At 40.3% G+C, this 19,433-nt stretch overlaps 1 long non-coding RNA gene across 2 annotated transcripts; it reads right to left on the bottom strand.

The window, feature by feature from the left end:
- Nucleotides 1-1,647: 1,647 nt before the first annotated feature.
- Nucleotides 1,648-12,704, bottom strand: LOC116530343. Of its 2 annotated transcripts, none has more exons than XR_004259950.1 (2): nt 12,558-12,704; nt 1,648-6,726 (listed from the first exon to the last, which is right to left on the bottom strand). It is a non-coding gene; the product is annotated as an uncharacterized LOC116530343 (long non-coding RNA). The 2 variants fall into 2 exon arrangements; XR_004259951.1 differs by lacking the exon at nt 12,558-12,704 and adding an exon at nt 12,057-12,536.
- Between the last annotated feature and the right edge of the window lie 6,729 nt (nt 12,705-19,433).

Below are 19,433 nucleotides of genomic sequence, written 5' to 3'. Positions count from 1 at the left end.
TGATCCCATAACCCTAATGCAGTGGACTTAGCTATTTCAGGAACACTTCCAAAATTGCAGTTAGGACTTTTAAGCTTCAGTTGGCTTTGCTGGCATGTAGCACTATTTCTTTCCCTCCTTCTCCAAATTTGCAAGCTCGTTTCTTCTTAAATTCTCCATGAGATGATGCATGAATGCATTTTATTTCCTCAATGGAGATGTAGATGCTGCACAGATGTTAGACTTGAAATCACCAGGTGGTACTTGGAAGCAGGAACTAAATTGCTGTTGCCAGGGTAACCACACATTCTTCCAGCTATGGGAAGAGCTGCCATGTTTTCTATGCTCTAGGGAATATGTGTTATTTTAAAAATTGGTTTAGTGCATATGAATATTTACTATTTAAAAAGAATACCCATTTCTTCACAAACCAGTGAAATACTTTTTGATTACTCACATGCCTGAAAAAAAAACATTTTATCTTTTCAGGGTATCAGGACTCACCTTTCTTTGCCAATAGAATTGTAAAGTTCCAGTAATAACTAATATTTTATGCTACCCATAATATACTGGTACATCTCATTTTATACATTACACAGACTCACTACAAATATGCAATCAGAGCTTACTATTTAAAGAAGTACCACTGTGAATTCTGTAAGGAAATGCATTTACAGAATGTATTCATCAGTTATTAAAATCCTTACTACTATTCACAGTAAAATCTGAGAGGCAGAGGTGAATCTTCAGAGATTCCCAAAGTTCCACTGGAGTCGACAAACCTTTGGTGTGGTTTGAGATCATACAGACAAGAAAGTAGCAGTCCCACAACACAACACCCAAAACCAAGCAAAAAGAAGCCAATGACACAAATATTCTTATATCTAGCCTTTCTATCTTCCATCCTTCCCTCCCTCCTTCTTTCTCTCCCTCTTTTCCTTACTTCCATCCTTTTTCCGTTCCTTTCATCCTTTTCTTTTTGTAACATCTATTTACTGAGCTCTTACTTGGCACAAGGAACTGTGGCAGGTACTGGGAGACTTTCTGTAGGGATTAGTCGAGGTGCAAGTGATATGGCAGGCTCATCTTCAACTGTACTAGACTTTGTTGAATTGTTTTCCAAAGTGGTGATGCCAGTGAAAGTCTCCCATGAGCAGTGCATAAAATGTCTTTGCTATACATCCTCACCAATACTTGATCTCTGGTGAATGTAAAATCCTACTTTCTGGTGGTTTTAATTTTGTGTTTCCCTGATCACTATTTTCATATGGTTATTGGTCGTTCAGGTTTTCTTTTCTGTCCACTGCCTGTTCACATCCTTTACATATTTTTCTATTGGGTTGTCTTTTTATTGATTTATGAGGGTTCTTTATGTACACTGTGTATAAAATTTTTTATATGTTTAAATCTCTTTCTCACTCACTTTTCACTTGTTTAGGTAGTGTTTAATTTCAGAAATTTCTAATTTTAACATAGTCAAGTTTATCCACCTTTTTCTTTAATGTTTATGTTTTTGTACATTGTTTAAGAAATTCTGAGGTATCCCAAGGTGATAAAATATTTCCTTTTAGATGTTTAAAAATTGTACTTTTCACATTTAGGTCTTCAGCCTACCTGTGATTGATTTTTGCACACGGCATGATATAGGGATATAATTTTACTTTTTCACATGTGAGTAACTAGTTGTACCAGAATCCATTACTGAATCATCAAACTCTTCTCCTATATTACCTATTATATATAACAAGTTTCCACTTGTGTGTGGGTCTGTTTCCTAACTGTTCCTTCTGTCCCATCAGCATGTATGTCTATGCCTTTGCCATCATTGCCCTTCCTTGATTACGATGGCTTCATAATAAGTCTTGAGATCTATTAATGTATATATCTGCATCTTGGTCATCTTCAAAATTATCTTAACTATTTTTGGCCTTTTACTCTTTGTGAAGAGTTCAGAATAGGCATACTGAACTGCTACTGTCACCACAGGTCTTTTATACCATAGATTATGCAGCTGGATTTTTACACACAAAAGTTAATCAGAAAATATACAATCTGTTAATTGGGAGTGCTGTTAATTGGCTACAAAGTTGTATATACAAATAAGTTCTAAAAATGCATGAACTTTGAGCACATTTCATGCATTAAGCACTGTGCAGGTTACCTTGCACATATTAATTCAGATGGTCCTTCCAGTAATGTTGTAAGTAGATAATATAATCCCAAATTTGCAGGTGCAGAGACTGAAGATCAGAGAAGTTAAGTGGAATGCGTAACAAAGGTGTAATAACCAGCAGTAAATGTTAAGGTGAAGATTCAATTCCAGATCTTTTCAGGTTCCAAAGTCCTTGCTTCTTCTCTAATATCACTTCAAACTATGCCAAAACCTTCTAGTTTAAAATGATAAACATAATGAGACTTCTATTTGTATTGCATGTAGGTACCCTGCATTTAGAGATGCCTATTTACAAATTGTCATTTGTCCATATGTTGAACAATTCAGTCATTTATTTGAAATGGAAATACCTATACTATACTAGACACTAGGTATTCTTAAAAGCAGCTCAAAATTGACCTGAATGTCAACACACTCTGAAAAAAGTTAGAAAAGGTGAAAATGTCAAATTAGCTGGAGTTCAAGGTTCTCTGATTACTTTGAAAGGCTGCAGATTCACTACCATTAATTTTGCTCAAGGGTTGTTCGTGTGTGTGTGTGTGTGTGTGTGTGTGTAGTCTGAGCTGACAACCCAAAGAATTTTAAATCATTTCAAAAGATTCTCTAAATAAGTTAGGACAAATTCACAGGTAGCTACTAATTTAGATATTTTCCAATTTAGGCCACATCACATGTACTACACAGAGACAGTCACATGGGAAAGGCTCCCCAACAAAACTTCAACTGGCCTGCGCACTGGGGCGGAGCCACAGAAGTCTGCAGGGAGGAGCCCGGCCCCTCCTCTTCCTGGGTGAAACCTGGGATTCAATCAGCAAGGCGGGAACCCAGGGGCAAGAAGCACACTCTCTTGCTTTGCTAAGAGTCTCCATTTCCCCTTGTTTTCCTTTCCACCCAATAAAACCTTGCCTTACTCACCCTTTAAATTGTCTGCAAGCCTAAATTTTCATGGCCCTATGACAAGAACCCCATCTTTGGCTGAACTAAGGAAAAGTCCAGCAACAACACTACATGTAATTAAGTGAGCAAAGGATGTCTTATAATTTCAGGACAGGTTACTCACATGGAAATTGTGATGACATCTCTTTTTTGATCAATTAAAGGTAAAAAGTCTGGTTCTCTTCCTATATCCTTTGGGTAGCACAGTACATGGATCTCTGAGCTTTAGTTTCCCAGTTTGCAAAAAAGGAGAAAATTGTAATATCCATCTCAAAAGTTCATGATATTAAATGTGTAATGCATTTGGAAAAAAGTGCTTTATAAACTATAATGCATTAAGTGCATGTTACTTATTGTTAGATAAAAATTTAATAATCAAAACGACTGTTTCTAGAGCTCATGAGTGAGCTAAAAAACAGTCTGTACTCATTTCTGAATGGAAAAGACAGGGCAGGGGAAATGAAAAAGATTTCTAAACAGAAATAAGAACAAAACAACACAAGTTATTTCAAGTTTTCTTAAGAATGAGAATAAATATATTTGAGACAATAAAACTTCTCAGTGCCTTATTACAGGTGGCATCCTCCTTGTAGGGGATAGTGGCATTATTATCGTATCTGCATCTTCCAAAATTCAGGACCACTGAAACCATAACAGAAGAATCTTGGGAGGTAATGTCAAAGAATCAAGACTTTTTGCTATGCTTAAGTCCAAGCTTTAATGTGATTTTAATCTAGTGCATATCCAATGAGGAATTTAACTGTGATAATCCTGAAAAGAAATATTGGATGAGAAACAAGAGGCCAAAACCCACAAATCTCACGGGCCACTCCTGACATGATTCTATGTCAATAGACTAGTTTTTAGCCAGAGGCTTTTCCGAGCATTCTGTCTTTCAGTTACAGTTTGCAAACCACTGGAAATAAAATGCATCATCTTAAATTGCAAGAGCATGTAGAAAAAAAGTAGCAACAGCATTACAGAAATATGATTTATAGCTAAAAGGGTGTGATATTCTGATGCCTTTCTCCTTGCTTTTAGATTCCTATAAGGTCCAGCAGGACCTTAACCCTAAATTAAGTGGCTTCATGAAACGTCTGATAGAAAACAATCTTGAATGTCAGCAGGATGTTTGTAGATTACCTTAACTAATAATTAGCAATCAACCATTGGATTCAATGACAAAAAATACTGAACCATCTCTTCCCCAGATCCAGCTATTAAAGTTGACTAAGACAGAACAATAGAATAAACAACGTATCTCCTGAGCTGAAGCACAGAAAGTGAAATTCAAAAACCTGTCTTCATAGCTACCACATTCAATGTGCCATTTGTATACTGCACCGTGTCCTGGTGGGAAGAGGTGGTAACGGCTGAAAACCATCCTGTACTCCACTTGCCAAGCCCTGCACCCTGTGATGGGGCTGTGTCAGCCAGAAGGAAGAGAGGTCTTCTAAGCAAAAGGCTCCATGAGTCTGAACTGCTGCAACAGCACAAGGCTAATGTCACAAAACTGTTGTAGAGACTAGTGGGCCCAACCTGGCTGGCTCAATAGTGACTCTAAATTACTTAGGGAAAATCACAACTTTTTCATTTCCTGCAAAGAAAGCCCTTCACATTGTTAAACTTCAGATGTTTGTCAATCCACACAAAGACTACAGTCCATCTCCTGCTGATGGGTAACACCAAAGGTCTTTCTCTCCAAATAGAAATAATAGAAACAATTGTCATAAAGCAAGGACCTCGCCTTTCTTTAATCAATGGCATTCACTCTGCTACACTTTACTCACCTTCTTGTCCTCCAGCTTTTGATTACAGCTGGATGGAAGCTCTAGAAAACTTTTCACAAGAGAGGATTAATCCCAAAGATCATTTTTCTTTTAAATCTAACTAGTTGTATGCTTCTTCAGCCATCACTTGATGTTAGCCTCTCTGACATGACAAAGACAAAATCTGAAATTCCTTTGTTTATTTAAGCTCACACTTGCATAGTACTTAACATATGCCAGGCATGGTTCTAAGTGCTACCTTTACAAGTTCAGACTTAACTAAATCCTCACGAGTTATTATTCATCTTTCACATTTGTGAAATTGAAGCACACAGCTAGTAAAAAGCAGAAGCAGAAATGAAACCACGCAGTCTGGATCCAGTCCATCGTACCCAGACTGCTTTGCTGTAGGTACTGCCCTAGTTGCAACAAAACACGTACCTCTGAAGAATATGTTTTCCTGTATTCCCATTTAGTGTATAATGCCCTAGGTTACAGCCTTTAGCAAACAATGGTTTTGTCTTTGATGCCAGATAGCACACCTAAATTTTTAAAAATTTACTTTAGAGCAAAACAAAATCAAAAGAGCACACTAGGATGCAATATTCTCAACTCAAGTAAGACCAGCTAAGAGGGCTTCGGTTGTATTAAGCAGAAAACATAATTTCTGCAGGCAAATTTAAAATATTTGAAACCAAAATGAAATGTTCACCTTCAACTCTCCACCTTCTAGGGCCAAGTGATCCAAAAATTCCATATTCCTAATAATAATCTGAATTATCAGGGAAAACATTCATTATCTTTTCTCTTTAACTCTTTATTGTAAATTTAGGTTACAAAGAAAAAAATTTCAAATCTTGCTTTTTAAAAAAAGAGAGGAAGCCCTTTAACCAGGACTTACTCTGAAGTTTATGCTTCAGAATCACAATGATGATCACTGCAGCTTCATCAATGAGAAGAAAGAAACTAGAATACTACTTCTTAGATATATATTTTCCTAATGTTTCTAAATGAAATTTCCAGGTCAAAGAAACCTAATGATCATTAAACCAGTACTCCAAATGAACTTCTAATCATTGTCAAAGATATGTCTGGTGATTATGTTGTGTGTGTGTGTGTGTGTGTGTGTGTGTGTGTGTGTGTGTGTATAAATATGTATGCTTTATATGGTTATAATGGATATCCCCAACTCGAAACATACTGCAAATTATAATCAACTTAGAATCAACTTTATGAAATAATTAGGAATGACAAGTTAATTAACTAACTCTGGCTTCCCCAAAATTCTGAAAGTGGATTTTAGCCTAATGGGTTAAAAATATAAAAACTAGGTACTTGCTGAGAGCACATCTGGAATCACTTTATCCTGAAACTGTTGTATAATGAGGTGCTAACATACCCAGCTACGGCTTGCCTCCCCCTGAAATGTGTGTGTGTGTGTCCTGGACTTAACCCTCTTCCAGTAGCGAGTTCAAATTCCAGAACAGCTTGTCCAGGGATCATGTTGGCAGGAATGTGCTTGTCTTGGAAGCCTGTGAACCAAAATATGATCATCCTTAAGAAAAGCACATCCTGCAGATAATAGGGACTGGCCAGTTGGTGTTCTCATGTCACAAAACTGTGGGTTTCATATTCTTACTCTCTTTCCAATATCAAGTCCATATTGTCTTCAGCACTGCTTGTGAAACAAAAGGCAATAAGCAAGAAGTTGTAACAAATCCTAACAAAACAGCAAACAAACCAAGATTTGAGGAGTTGCAATCTGGGAAACAGAGGGTCAATTTTTCACAATGGCATTGATGGAGCCCATGAACTTACCACAGATTTTATGGTCTGTCAATTCACAAATTTTCTGGTGAAAACAGATACCTATAACAAAAATAATAATAATTACATTGACTAATTTCCATGACAGGACATGAGTGGAATGAAGAGGGAGAAGATCTGAGTTCTACCTCCAATCTGGCCACTAACCAGCAATTCAACCAGCGATAAGTCATTTCCTGTCTGGCCTCAGATGTATTCATCCATAAAATAAGAAGAATTGTCAGATAATCTCTAAAATTTTTCCAGTTTAAATATATTTTATGACAAAGTTTTTTTTACCTAACCTCAAATATGCATGCGTATGCTCATGTTATTGTTATCTCAATGTGTATGCATATGCTCATATTCATACACACACACACACACACACACACACACACACACACACACACAGCGGGGGGGGGGGGAGAGGGAGAGAGGGAGAGAGGGGGAGAGAGAATAAATCTAATCTATTGAAGATTAAACCAGGCATGAAAATCCAGATGCTGCTGTACACTTCAGAGATGATTCTTTGGTTATCGTTTCTTCCTTGTATAAACAAGGGTGTGGGGGGCTCATTGAGACAGGCCTTGAGTTCCCATCACTTACACCTTTTAGTCTCTCTCATTTCCTCTCTTCTTAACCACTGCCATACCAAAAGAGGTACAGTTTAGTGCTGAAGTTTGCAAAACTAAAAAATTATACCATTGTTTGATTCTTCATTCTTCGATGCCACTCTCAACCTTTTGTACTTGGAGAAACATAGCTATTTTCACATTTAAATGTTATTTATTTTAGTATATTATGAGTCAGTTATTACTTTTAAATATATTGACTATTTTTTTAAGGTGGAGTTTCGCTCTTGTCACCCAGGCTGAAGTGCAATGGTGTGATCTCAGCTCACTGCAACCTCCAACTCCCGGGTTCAAGTGATTCTCCTGCCTCAGCCTCCCCAGGAGCTGTGATTACAGGCGCATGCCACTACACCTGGCTAATTTTTGTATTTTTTAGTAGAGACGGGGTTTCACCATGTTGGTCAGGCTGGTCTCAAACTCCTGACCTTGTGATCCATCCGCCTTGGCCTCCCAAAGTGCTGGGATTACAGGTGTGAGCCACCACACCTGACACATTGCCTAGTTTTTAAGATTTCAGTCTTAATTTCTACTATAAATATCAACAGATACAGTCCACATAAACAAAACTCTTTGTAGTCCTCAATACTTTTTAAGACTGCAAGGGGATCCTGAGACCAGAAAGTTTGGGAATTGCTGATGTTGCAGTTAACGTGACAAACTCCAGATCTAGCTGCCTGAGTTAAAATGTCACTTGTATCACTTAGGAGTGGTGTGGCACTGAGTACAGTTGCTTAGTTCTGTGCCTCAGTTGGGGATAATAACAATAATAGTACTGAACCTATAGGGTTATGATAAGGCTTAAATGAACTGATACATGTACCATGCTTAGAACTGTTGTTAGCCAATGTTCTTTTTGGTGCTCTTCACCTATCTCCACTCCCCTGTGGTTTGCTTGGTTTGGTTTGATTTGGTCTGGTCTTACTACTGCTGCCTCTCCATTTGACTGGCAAAGTGTGACTGGCATTGCTTCACCAGGGGCTAAACGGCATCACTGTCCAGGCTCCTTCATAACCACAGCCACACATTCCCACTCCTGTGCTGCAGCACCCAGCTGTACTTTGAATTTGCCCTTTACAGAGGCTCCATCAGCAAAAGACAACTGGAAAATCAAAGTAAGCAATGCTAAGTTTTTTAAAAACACGCTATTTCAGATGAATTAGAATGTATAGTCAAAACTTTAGCCTTCTGAAAAAATCAATGAAAAAGAGGAAGGAAGTAGAGAGAAAATGCAAACAATTACATTCATTCCTTAAAGGAAAAGGTGGTATTTACCCAAGCTCCCTGCAATTTGAACTATGGTTTCACAACTTTCTATCTCTTTTTTAAAATCTCTCTTCGGGCCGGGCGCGGTGGCTCATGCCTGTAATCCCAGCACTTTGGGAGGCCGAGGTAGGTGGATCACAAGGTCAAGAGATCAAGACCATCCTGGTCAACATGGTGAAGCCCTGTCTCTACTAAAAATACAAAAATTAGCTGGGCATGGTGGCGTGTGCCTGTAATCCCAGCTACTCAGGAGGCTGAGGCAGGAGAATTGCCTGAACCCAGGAGGTGGAGGTTGCGGTGAGCCGAGATCGGGCCATTGCACTCCAGCCTGGGTAACAAGAGCGAAACTCCATCTCAAAAAAAAAAAAAAAAAAAAAAAAAAAAAAAAAAAAAATCTCTCTTCAATATCCCCGAGCAGCCTCCTCCCACCTGGCCAATAACCCTCAGGCCGTTAACTTGCTTTAAAAAATATGATGGACAAGATTCTGATCACATGCACATGACTGATGGCCATTTGATCTTCCCAGGGAGTACTGAAGTTTTATGAGCATTTATGATCATAATCCCTTGCATTTATATTCATTTTCTAATTTATACTTTGACATAAATTTTTCTTTAATTCTTGGCACTCAGCATGCTGTTATTCCATTTAACAGTTTGAAAAACTGAGGCTCAGAGAAGCTAGCAAACTTCCCCAAAGTCTCAAAACTTTGTATTGACAGAACTAAAATTGAAGCATGAATGAAATGGGAAAATTTTTAAAGACTGAAGGACTTGAGGGAAATGCACACAGCAGGGAGGGGTGAGGCATGCTGGGGGTGGGGGAGGTGAAACTAAGCTATTTCTGTCAGGGGATTACTTAAGCAAATCTGCTCTACAGTGGAAATAACCTCTACTAATTCCCCCAGAGTTTTACACAGCCTCTTTATTGCCTCCATAGCTCAAACTATACATTCTCTAAGACTCGTATTTATTTATTTTTTATACACTAATTTGTTTATACAATGGATACCTTGGTGGTACTGTTCTAAGAAGGATTTTAAAGAAGGTACATATTTTATATTTAACCTATGGCTGCTTCTGAATAGACTGTTTGTAAATTGAGAACTGTCTGTATTGCATGTGTGATGTCATTAAATATATATTTGGTCTGTCCAAAACTATCTGGCATTTGTCCTTTACCAACATTACCGAGTATTTTAGTTTCTCAGTCATGCGAGCTTAAAAAGCACAGCCAAATCTAATGAATGTCAAACTTGTGTAGTGACTCAAGTTGATTTCAGTATGTTTAAACAGAAAAAAAATAAGATTCACAAAGGATCAATTGGAATGAGCATTCACCTTAAAGGAATGCAAAAAGGAATCCTTTTGAACCATCCGTTCTCCTGAATATGTTTAAATTTGCATTAATTTAAGCACAACTGCTAAGGAAAAAATGTTTATTATATATGAAATATTTTGTCATTAAAAGTAATGGCAATTGACTTTTGCACCAACCTAATAACAGACACCTGGAATATGAGTGTGATGTTCTTTGTATGTAAGGATGCTAAGGCTAAGCTAACTAAAATATCTTCTTTTACCTGCTTTTTTTTCCCCCTTTGGTAATTTATCAGCCCTGTCCAATAATACTTTCTACAATAATGGAAACATCTATGTCAGTGCTATACATTTTTCAATAAAGTAATAAAATTAATTTTATTTAAGTAGTCACATGTGGCTACTGAGCAATTAAAATGTACTCCTGAAGAACTTTATTAATTTTAATTCATTTGAATAGCCAAGTGGCTAGTGATTTCGTATTGAACAGAACAATTACAAGGTCTCTTTCAGTCAAAAAAAAAAAAAAATCCTATGATTCTATCATTCTAAAGACACCAAATTGTGAGGCCAGAATTAAGGTTGGGATTATTAAATCTGACCATTAATGGATGCTGAAATAAAGTTAGCTAATTGGACATACAATTTTACAGAGAATGTTTTTATTCTTAATAAACATCAAAAAACTATTATGTGCGAAATAACGTGTGGGTCAGTGGGATATATACAGACCAAGATTGAAACACGGTTCCTGATAAATCTCAATTCAGTACATGCTAACAAGACACGGCTGACCAATTGTGTAAGCTCATGCTTTTAACAAGTATTGCTTAGCTCAATAACTCCCATAACTCTAGGACAAACAACTGTCCTGAGCCCTGGGGACACGCTGTTGCCTGACAAATGCCAGCTCTTCCGGGCACCTACGCTCCTCGGAAGCACAGCCAGGTGAACAGGCCACGAGAATACAGAGTGGTCAGTACAACTAGGAGCAGACCTTGGGTGCCACATGAACAGACAAAAGAGGCTTCTAAGTCAGTCTTGGCTAGACAGGGAAGGTTTCAAGTGCAGAAAAGAAGGTTCAAGAAGAAAAAAACAGTAGTATCTTGCTATCAAATATATTTAGGTTTCTTTTGGAAATTTCCTTTTCATTTGGCATTGTGTCATCGCCCTTTCAAGGGTATTCACTTCTTGAGTACATTTCAATCAATATATATTTATCGAACCCTGAAGACTAAAGAACCTCATCGTCATTTTTCTGGAGGATTCACCATTTGCTCGGGGCTAAAGGTCTATGAAGATAACCCTTTCTCCTGAGAAAAAAATAAGTTCTTAAGTCAAATATTTCAATAATCTACCAAGTAGGAAAAATGTAACATTGCCTTGGATGCATGTTAGACTTCCCAGTCTGGGGTCAAATTCCACTTCCTCCTCTTAAAGAACGAATAGCCTCGGGCAAGTTATCTAACTTTTCCAAGGATCAATTTTGTCATGGGTAAAAGGTAAGAATAATGGGGTAAGAACAGCCCTTACCTCAGAGTTGATTAGAGAAACGAATACGCACATATTTATAAAAGCCTTAAAATAGTGCGTCCCCTAAGCTTTATAAGAGGATTACTACTCTTTTTAATTATAATTATTCTAATTGCAGAAACCTATAAGAAAATAATACACAGTTCTGGCAGGAAGAAGTTAAAACAAATATGAAAAATAAGAGATATTCAGAAACTTCAGCAGCTCCCTTCTGTCCTATGCCTCAAGGTACCAGAGAGGGAAAAAGACCCCCCAGGAGAAGCTGTGAGGAAACCTGAACTGCAAACCCACCACGCTGTCTTTCTGGGAAAGGCAGTTGGTAAACAAACATGTGAACTCTATTTCAGGCTAGTATGTTTTTTCATTTGCTTCCAAGACTTTGATGGAATGACTTGAGAGGAAAAGTTGACAATTACTAGAATGAACCTAAAAGGACACGAGAGATGAAACGGTTGCAGTATTTTTGAAATAAATGTTTCCTTGCAAGAGCAGAGTCATAGGCGGGGTGTCTGTGTAATGTCTACTCAACACAGCGGAAGGGTAAGAGGAAATCTTGGTATCCCGATTTCTAAGTCTTAGTGGGGAACCATATGGAAGCCACTGCACGCCAAATCCCATGCTCACCGAAGCTTCAAGGATTACCTCGTGGGTCTGGGGGTTTAATCTGACAACTCCTAGTGCCTTCAGGACTTTCCAGGCACAGAGAATGGGCCGCGACTGCACCCCCTGCGTCCTTCCTGGGTAGCAGGCTTTCCACAGCTACAGTTCTCCACGTCAGCAGCCACGTACACAAGCGCAGGCAGCTGCCTACAAGGCGTGCCCGCTTCCCACCGTGCACTCTCCCAGACAGGGCATCCCTGCACCGCCCGGCGCGTTCGCGAAAACTCCGCGTGGCCTCCAGGCGCCTAACGCCTGGGGCTCACTAGGTTTTCCACGACGCAGGCGACCGTGGCTGGCGCACCCGGCGGCCTCCCAGCTTGCCCAGGCTGGACTGGAGGGGGCGTTTCGGGGCCCCAGACCCCAACACATCGGGGCGGAAGGGCCCAGGTATCTGCTGGCGCCTCCGCACCTCCTCGTCCCCTCCACTCCCCTCCTGCCTCTCCCCAAACCCTTCCTTCCTCATCCTACTCCTCCTCAACCTACTTCTTCTCCTCCTCCCAGCTCCCCTCAGACTAGGAGTCCGCGCGCGGAATCGGGAAGCCGCGCCGGGTGAATCACCGTCACGTGGTCGCGGGCGCGCAAAAGCGCGCTGCGCCTGGGCTGCCCTGGCGCTCGGAGCTTTAGTGGAAAATTTCCGGAGACCTACTGGGGCTGCGCGCCGCAGGCCCCGCCTCCCCGCGCCTTCGCTTCCCCCCTCCTTCGCCCCCTCCCTTCTCCTTCTCCTTCTTCTTGCCCTTCCCCAGCCGTTTTCCGGCCCCGACCGGCCCCGACATTGCGGAGGTTCCTTTCTCTCCTGGGAACGGCGCAGCGCACGCCCCGCCCATTGCAGCCCCCCAGGCTGGCGCCGCCCGAGCCGTTTGCTCTGGGGCCGCCAGCCCTCGCTTCCTTCGCGCCGCTCCAAGCCGCCACGCGGCCTTGCCCCCGACCTTGCGTGTAATCGGCTGGCATCCTAAGAGGCCAGGAGCGGCGTCCTGGCGCCTCAGCCTTAGTCTCTGGGGCGCCGCGCCCCCGCCGCCCAGCCCCGCCACCTCCGTTCCGCCTTGAGTGGGACCCCCCTACACCTCCGGGGCGGAATGTGAAACAAAGGGAGAAGACGGTGACGATGGGCGTCTCGTCTTCTCATTTAAAATTACTGCACCGCCTTCTGAACAAAGCACATGCACAGCCCAATTGTGTTTTACCCACTCCCGCTTACCCGCTGAGAAAATAAGCTACTTTCCCTATCCTATAACATTCTCCACTTCGTTTTCCCAGCCACGAACAAAATTCATTCCTGAGACAGAAACTTTGAGGAGTTCGTTGACCTCATTCATGTAGAGGTGACAAACGGTTACACAACAAAATTGTTTAACCAAAAGGGGATGTGTTGTGTGCGTGATTCACCTCAAGAAAACACCCATTTATCTGTTTCAGCAACTAGTTGGCCTTGGACTGTCAGCCAGGTTCTTGTCGTTGAATAGGGTGGGAGGTTGAAAAGTGGCATTAGCGCCACGTGTCCCAAGACGAAATGACTTGGAACCGGAAGCAGGTGACTTAATCAGTCACAAAGTGCCAAAGATGTCAGCTAAAACAGTGGGAGCTTTACTTGAGTAAAGATCTCAGAACCAAGCCCAGATATTAAATGCTTCCCATCTAAGAACCAGAATTGCAGGTATGTTAATTTTAATAAATCCTTATTTCAGTATCTTAGCCCTGGGCAAAGAAAGATCCGGAAACTAACTGAAAGCAAAGAATGTAGGTCCATCGTGGCCTATGAGTGCTTTGGGTAAATCACATTGATTCAGTCGCTGTCATTTCTCTTTAGACAAAAGACAACAAGTATACAAATAAAGGTATTTTTTAATTATCCTATTTTGGGTAATTGTAAGGATCTGAAATTTTTAATTTTTTAAAACAATGGAGCACTTCAATAAAACATACGTTGTCTTTACTAAGAATATACATGGCTTGTTTTCTAGCTTAATTCTTGATTGTTGCTGTGACATTACCACGATCTGAATAACCTTAAGCATGTAGATAAGAACTCATATCTGTGATTTTGCTTTCATATTTCACTTTCCAAGACACTTATTGGTAATTAACAGGTGTCAGTTTACCTAGCCAAAGAACCATTGTCAATAAATCCCTCATCTCTCTTCCATTGTTTTCTTTCACATTCATTAGCATATACTACACCTAGTAAAATGGACCATTCCAGGGTTAAACAAAAAGGCCAACTGTTACCTGTTGTACCTTCTTGTATCACAAGAAGGTCATTAGTCAAGCTATTCTTTCCCCTCTTTTATTTGGGGAGGAGGTGAGAGAAACAGAGTTCTGATACTAGATCCCTAGAAAGTTCTTCAGTTTTGACAGAATTGAGTATGTTTGTGCTAAAATATCTAAAACTATCTAAATATTTTTAAATTTTGTTGTTGTCGTTGCTGTTTTGAGACGGAGTTTCGCTCTTGTCGCCCAGGCTGGGATGCAATAATGCGATCTCTGCTCACTGCCACCTCCACCTCTTGAGTTCAAGCAATTCTCCTGCCTCCACCTCCCAAATAGCTGGGATTACAGACACCTGCCACCACGCCCAGCTAATTTTTGTATTTTTAGTAAAGACGAGATCTCGCCATCTTGGCCAGGCTGGTCTCGAACTCCTGACCTCAGGTGATTCACCCTCCTTGACCTCCCAAAGTGTTGGGATTACAGGCATGAACCACCCCGTCCAGCCATATTTCTAAATGTTTTAAACATTGAGTTTCTGCGGGTTCCTTATTTTTCTTTTTCTTGCTGAAAAATGTGGTATGCATTTACAAAATACTGATGCTTGCAAATATACGGATTTACAATATAATGTATTTTTTAGGCATTACTGTGTTATCCAGTCCTGGCCAATGGGATCTGAGACAACAATAATAGCACTTCCAGGAAATGTTATCTCTCATAATAAAATTAACTTACAAGAATGACACTCCTTTCTTTTGCAATGGATGTGGTCCTGTCTGCCTATGACCCCTAAGAGCACTGCAGCCAACATGTGACCACAATGGGAGACATCCTCAGCATGTTGAAGAAGGCAAAGTCAAAAAATAATGAGCATTAGGCCGGGCGCGGTGGCTCACGCCTGTAATCCCAGCACTTTGGGAGGCCGAGGCGGGTGGATCACAAGGTCAACAGATCGAGACCATCCTGGTCAACATGGTGAAACCCCGTCTCTACTAAAAATATGAAAATTAGCTGGGCATGGTGGCGCATGCCTGTAATCCCAGCTACTCAGGAGGCTGAGGCAGGAGAATTGCCTGAACCCAGGAGGCGGAGGTTGCGGTGAGCTGCGATCACGCCATTGCACTCCAGCCTGGGTAACAAGAGTGAAACTCCGTCTCAAAAAAAAAAAAATAATAATAATAATGAGCATTTTGTCATGAAGGCAGGTATCAAGGCCAAGAATTAACCCCAGAACTGCACTCTCTACAGACTTCTTCTTATGTGATGTAGTGTCATTATATAAGCCACTTTGGATTGCATATTGTGTTTATTGCCATAAAAAGTTTTCTGGTTGGGCATAGTGGCTCATGCCTATAATCCAGCACTTTGAGAAGCTGAGGTGGATGGATTGCTTGAGCACAGGAGTTTGAGATCAGCCTGGGCAACTTGGCTGAAACTCTGTCTCTACAAAAAATTAGCCCAGCCAGGTGTGCCCTGTGCCTGTAGTCCCAGCTCCACAGGAGACTGAGGTGGGAGGATCACCTGAACCTGGGCTCTCTGATCACGCAGCTGCATTCCAGCTTGGGTGACTGAGTGAGACCCTGTCTCAAAAAATAAAATAAAATTTTTGCTGCTGACAACCTCTCTGTGGTAGCCAGCCTCCAAGATGGCCCCTAATGATGCTTACCTTCTGGTATTCAACCCCTTGTAGGGTCCCCTTATATGTCGAATCAGAGCTTCCCTTTGCGACTGATAGAATATGGGAGAAATGATAAAGTGTGACTTCCAAGGCTAGTTCATAAAGGCATTGCAGCTTCTGCCTTGATCTCTCTTGGCTAACTTGCTCTGGGATAAGCCAGCTGCCATTTCACGAAGACATTCAGTCAGGCTTGTGTAGACACCTTCTTGGAGAGGAACCAACTGGCCAGCACTGACTTGCAAACATGTGAGTGACCTTGGAAGATCCTGCAGTCCCAGTCATGCTATCAGATAACTATAACCCTTTGACATCTGACTGCAGCCTCATAAAAGACTTCAGCCAAAACACCCAACTGAGCTGCTTTTGAATTCCTAATTCAGAGACACTTTGAGAGATAATAAATTATTGTTGCTTTCAGACACTAAGTCTTGTAATAATTTGTTACATAGTAATTGATATCTAATAGAGTATCCATCAACACCAGAAAAACATGCCAAAGTCAGCAAAGTGCTCACAGAGTACATACTATTGCTTTAGACTTGAGAGCTATCTCACAAAGATTAAATAAAACCATTCAATTATCAGGCACTTTCTAAATGTGATCCCAAGAATAAAAGATACAATTGATAAGAAAAAGAAAAAAAGAGACTAGAATTTGCTCAGACACTTGGAAAGATTAATATTAAAAGTATGGAAATGCAACCATGTGGATGATTCTCAAGGACATTATGCTAAGTCGAAAAATGTCATGCACAGAAAGACAAATCACATGATCTTATTTGTATGTGGAGTCTAAAACAGTCAAACTCACAGACGTAAAGAATAGAATGATGGTTACCAAAGGCTGAGGGAGTGGAGGGGAGGAGGTTTGGGGAAATGTTGGTCAAAAGATAACAAAATTTCAGTTAGATAGGAGGAATAAGTTCAAGAGCTCTATTGTACAACATGGTGACTATAGTTAATAACAATATATTGTATTTTGAAAATTGCTAATAGGTTTTAACTGTTCTCACCACAAAAAATAAGTATGTGAAGCAATGCATATGTTAATTAGCTCAATTTAACCATTCCACAGTGTATATATATTTCAAAACATCTTGTTGTACATGATAAATACAATTTTTTTTTTTTTTTTTTGAGACGGAGTTTCGCTCTTGTTACCCAGGCTGGAGTGCAATGGCACGATCTCGGCTCACCGCAACCTCCGCCTCCTGGGTTCAGGCAATTCTCCTGCCTCAGCCTCCTGAGAGCTGGGATTACAAGCACGCGCCACCATGCCCAGCTAATTTTTTGTATTTTTAGTAGAGACGGGGTTTCACCATGTTGACCAGGATGGTCTCGATCTGTTGACCTCGTGATCCACCCACCTCGGCCTCCCAAAGTGCTGGGATTACAGGCTTGAGCCACCGCACCCGGCCGATAAATACAATTTTTATTAGTCAATTTTAAACATTCTATTATTCTCTAATCTTCACCATGTGAGGGGGAAAAATTAAGTTAAATTAAATAAATAAGAAAATATGGAAGTCATTGGAATAAGGGGAAGAGTGTGGTTTGAAGGGAGACAGAGGAAAGGAAAAGTAATTTCACTCTCTCTCCACAATGCCAGAGTTCACACTTGAATTTTGAAAAACTCTGTCCTAGGACAAAGGAGTGGGGCTGTGTACATAACAAAGGGGCATTTAATTAGGTAAAACAAAGCCATTAGAAAGCAAGCCTTGGAATTCATCCTTATGCTTGTGTCTTACAAAAGACTGGGTCTGAAATGCCAGGCATGGTGGCCAGCGCCTGTAATCCCAGCTACAGGGAGGCTGAAGCACAAGAATTGCTTGAACCAGAGAGACGGAGGTTGTAGTGAGCCAAGATTGCCTCGCTGCACTCCAGCTTGGGTGACAGAGTGAGGATCTCTCTCAAAAAAAAAAAAAAAAAGGAAAGAAAAGAGAAAGAAGCTAGGTCTGAGGAAAACAACAACTGTCTTTTCTACCATCACAGCATTGCAACAAATATGGACTCAGAGTTTATTTTGTGCTATGCACTGAAGGAAAAAGTTGAAAGTACTAATTCAACAAGCACTTATTGAACACTTTCTACGTATCAGGCACTGTTTTAGACTCTGAAGATTCATTTGATAATGAGCCAAACCAGTATTTATCTCATGGAGTTAATGTTGCAGAAGATCATAAACAAACAAACAATGTGTTTTCACCCATTGCACTAAAAAATAAAATAGGACAGTGAGGAATGGAGGTTGAGTGCAAGGAGCAACTTTTGCTGGAATGGCTGAAGGAGTTTTTTTTTAGTCAGTGGCATTTAAGATAAGATCTAAATGATAAGAAGGGAGCTGCACAAAGATACAGTAGTTCTCCCTTATCTGTTTAAGATACATTTCAAGACCCTCAGTGGATGCCTGAAACTGTGGATAGTACCACACCCTTTACTGCTTTTCAATCTGATTGCCAAGATGGCTATTAAATGACTCACAAGTAGAGAATGAACTGTGAGCACCACGAATGGAAACCCACACATGAGTTAGGCTATGATTCAGGAGAGAGATGACAGTCCCACTAGGGCCAGAGCAATGCAGATGGTGAGAAGTAACAGAATTCTGAATATATGTGGAGGCAGAGCCCTCATGATTTGTTGATGGGTTGGTTATTTGAGGAAAAGAAGGACTCAAGATGGTTCCTTGGTTTGGGGGCCTGAGCTCCCTTATGAATCATGGTGTTATTCTAATTTGGAAAGGTTAGAGGAAAGACGGTTTTGATAGAGAAATCAAGAGTTCTGCTTTAGGCAGTAAGGGATCAGATAGATGCCCTTCAGACATAATATATGATAGGTTTCTTCCGGTTCTTGAGAAACTCAAAACTATTTACCCTGCATTTATTCATTCAGCGAATGTATTATCAGGTACTATTTCAGGTGCTGGAGCTAGCAGTGATCAAAGCTGATTAAAAAGCTGCCCTTGTGCACTTACATTCTAGTGAGGGAGACAATAAAAAATTAAATAAATAAACATTTAACATAATTTCAGGTGGTGATCAGTACTATAAAGAAAAAATATTCATATATTCAAAAAATACCCTGTTTTACAAGTAGCTAGACTGGGTGTGATTAGCAAGAGTCTGCCCCAAAAAGACAGTAACATCAAATCTACTATGTAGACAACAGAAAAAGAAGTGTCACCAAAAAAAAGAAATTTATAAAGCACTAAGTTGAAAGCAAAGTGAGATCCGTTTCAAATGGGATCACCAAATAAAGAGGAGTTGATGAAAGTTGTGATAGATAAGCTGGGTTTCAAAGTAAAGATGTAATTTAAATATACAGTGGTAGGGAAGAGAGATATAAAGAACATTCCAAGGGGTAGAAATAGTATAATGGAAAACAGTTTATATTGAGAACACTGAGCAACCTATTTTGGCAAAAGCATAGGGTATATGAAGGGGAATATATTGGTTATCTATTGATGAGTAATAAAA

The sequence above is a fragment of the Sapajus apella genome, unplaced genomic scaffold, assembly GCF_009761245.1.
Source record: "Sapajus apella isolate SASKATOON/1434 unplaced genomic scaffold, GSC_monkey_1.0 scaffold66, whole genome shotgun sequence".
In the NCBI taxonomy this organism is placed as follows: Eukaryota; Metazoa; Chordata; class Mammalia; order Primates; family Cebidae; genus Sapajus; species Sapajus apella.
The sequence above is the reverse complement of the archived record's forward strand: the minus strand, read 5'-3'. Positions and strand labels throughout refer to the sequence as shown.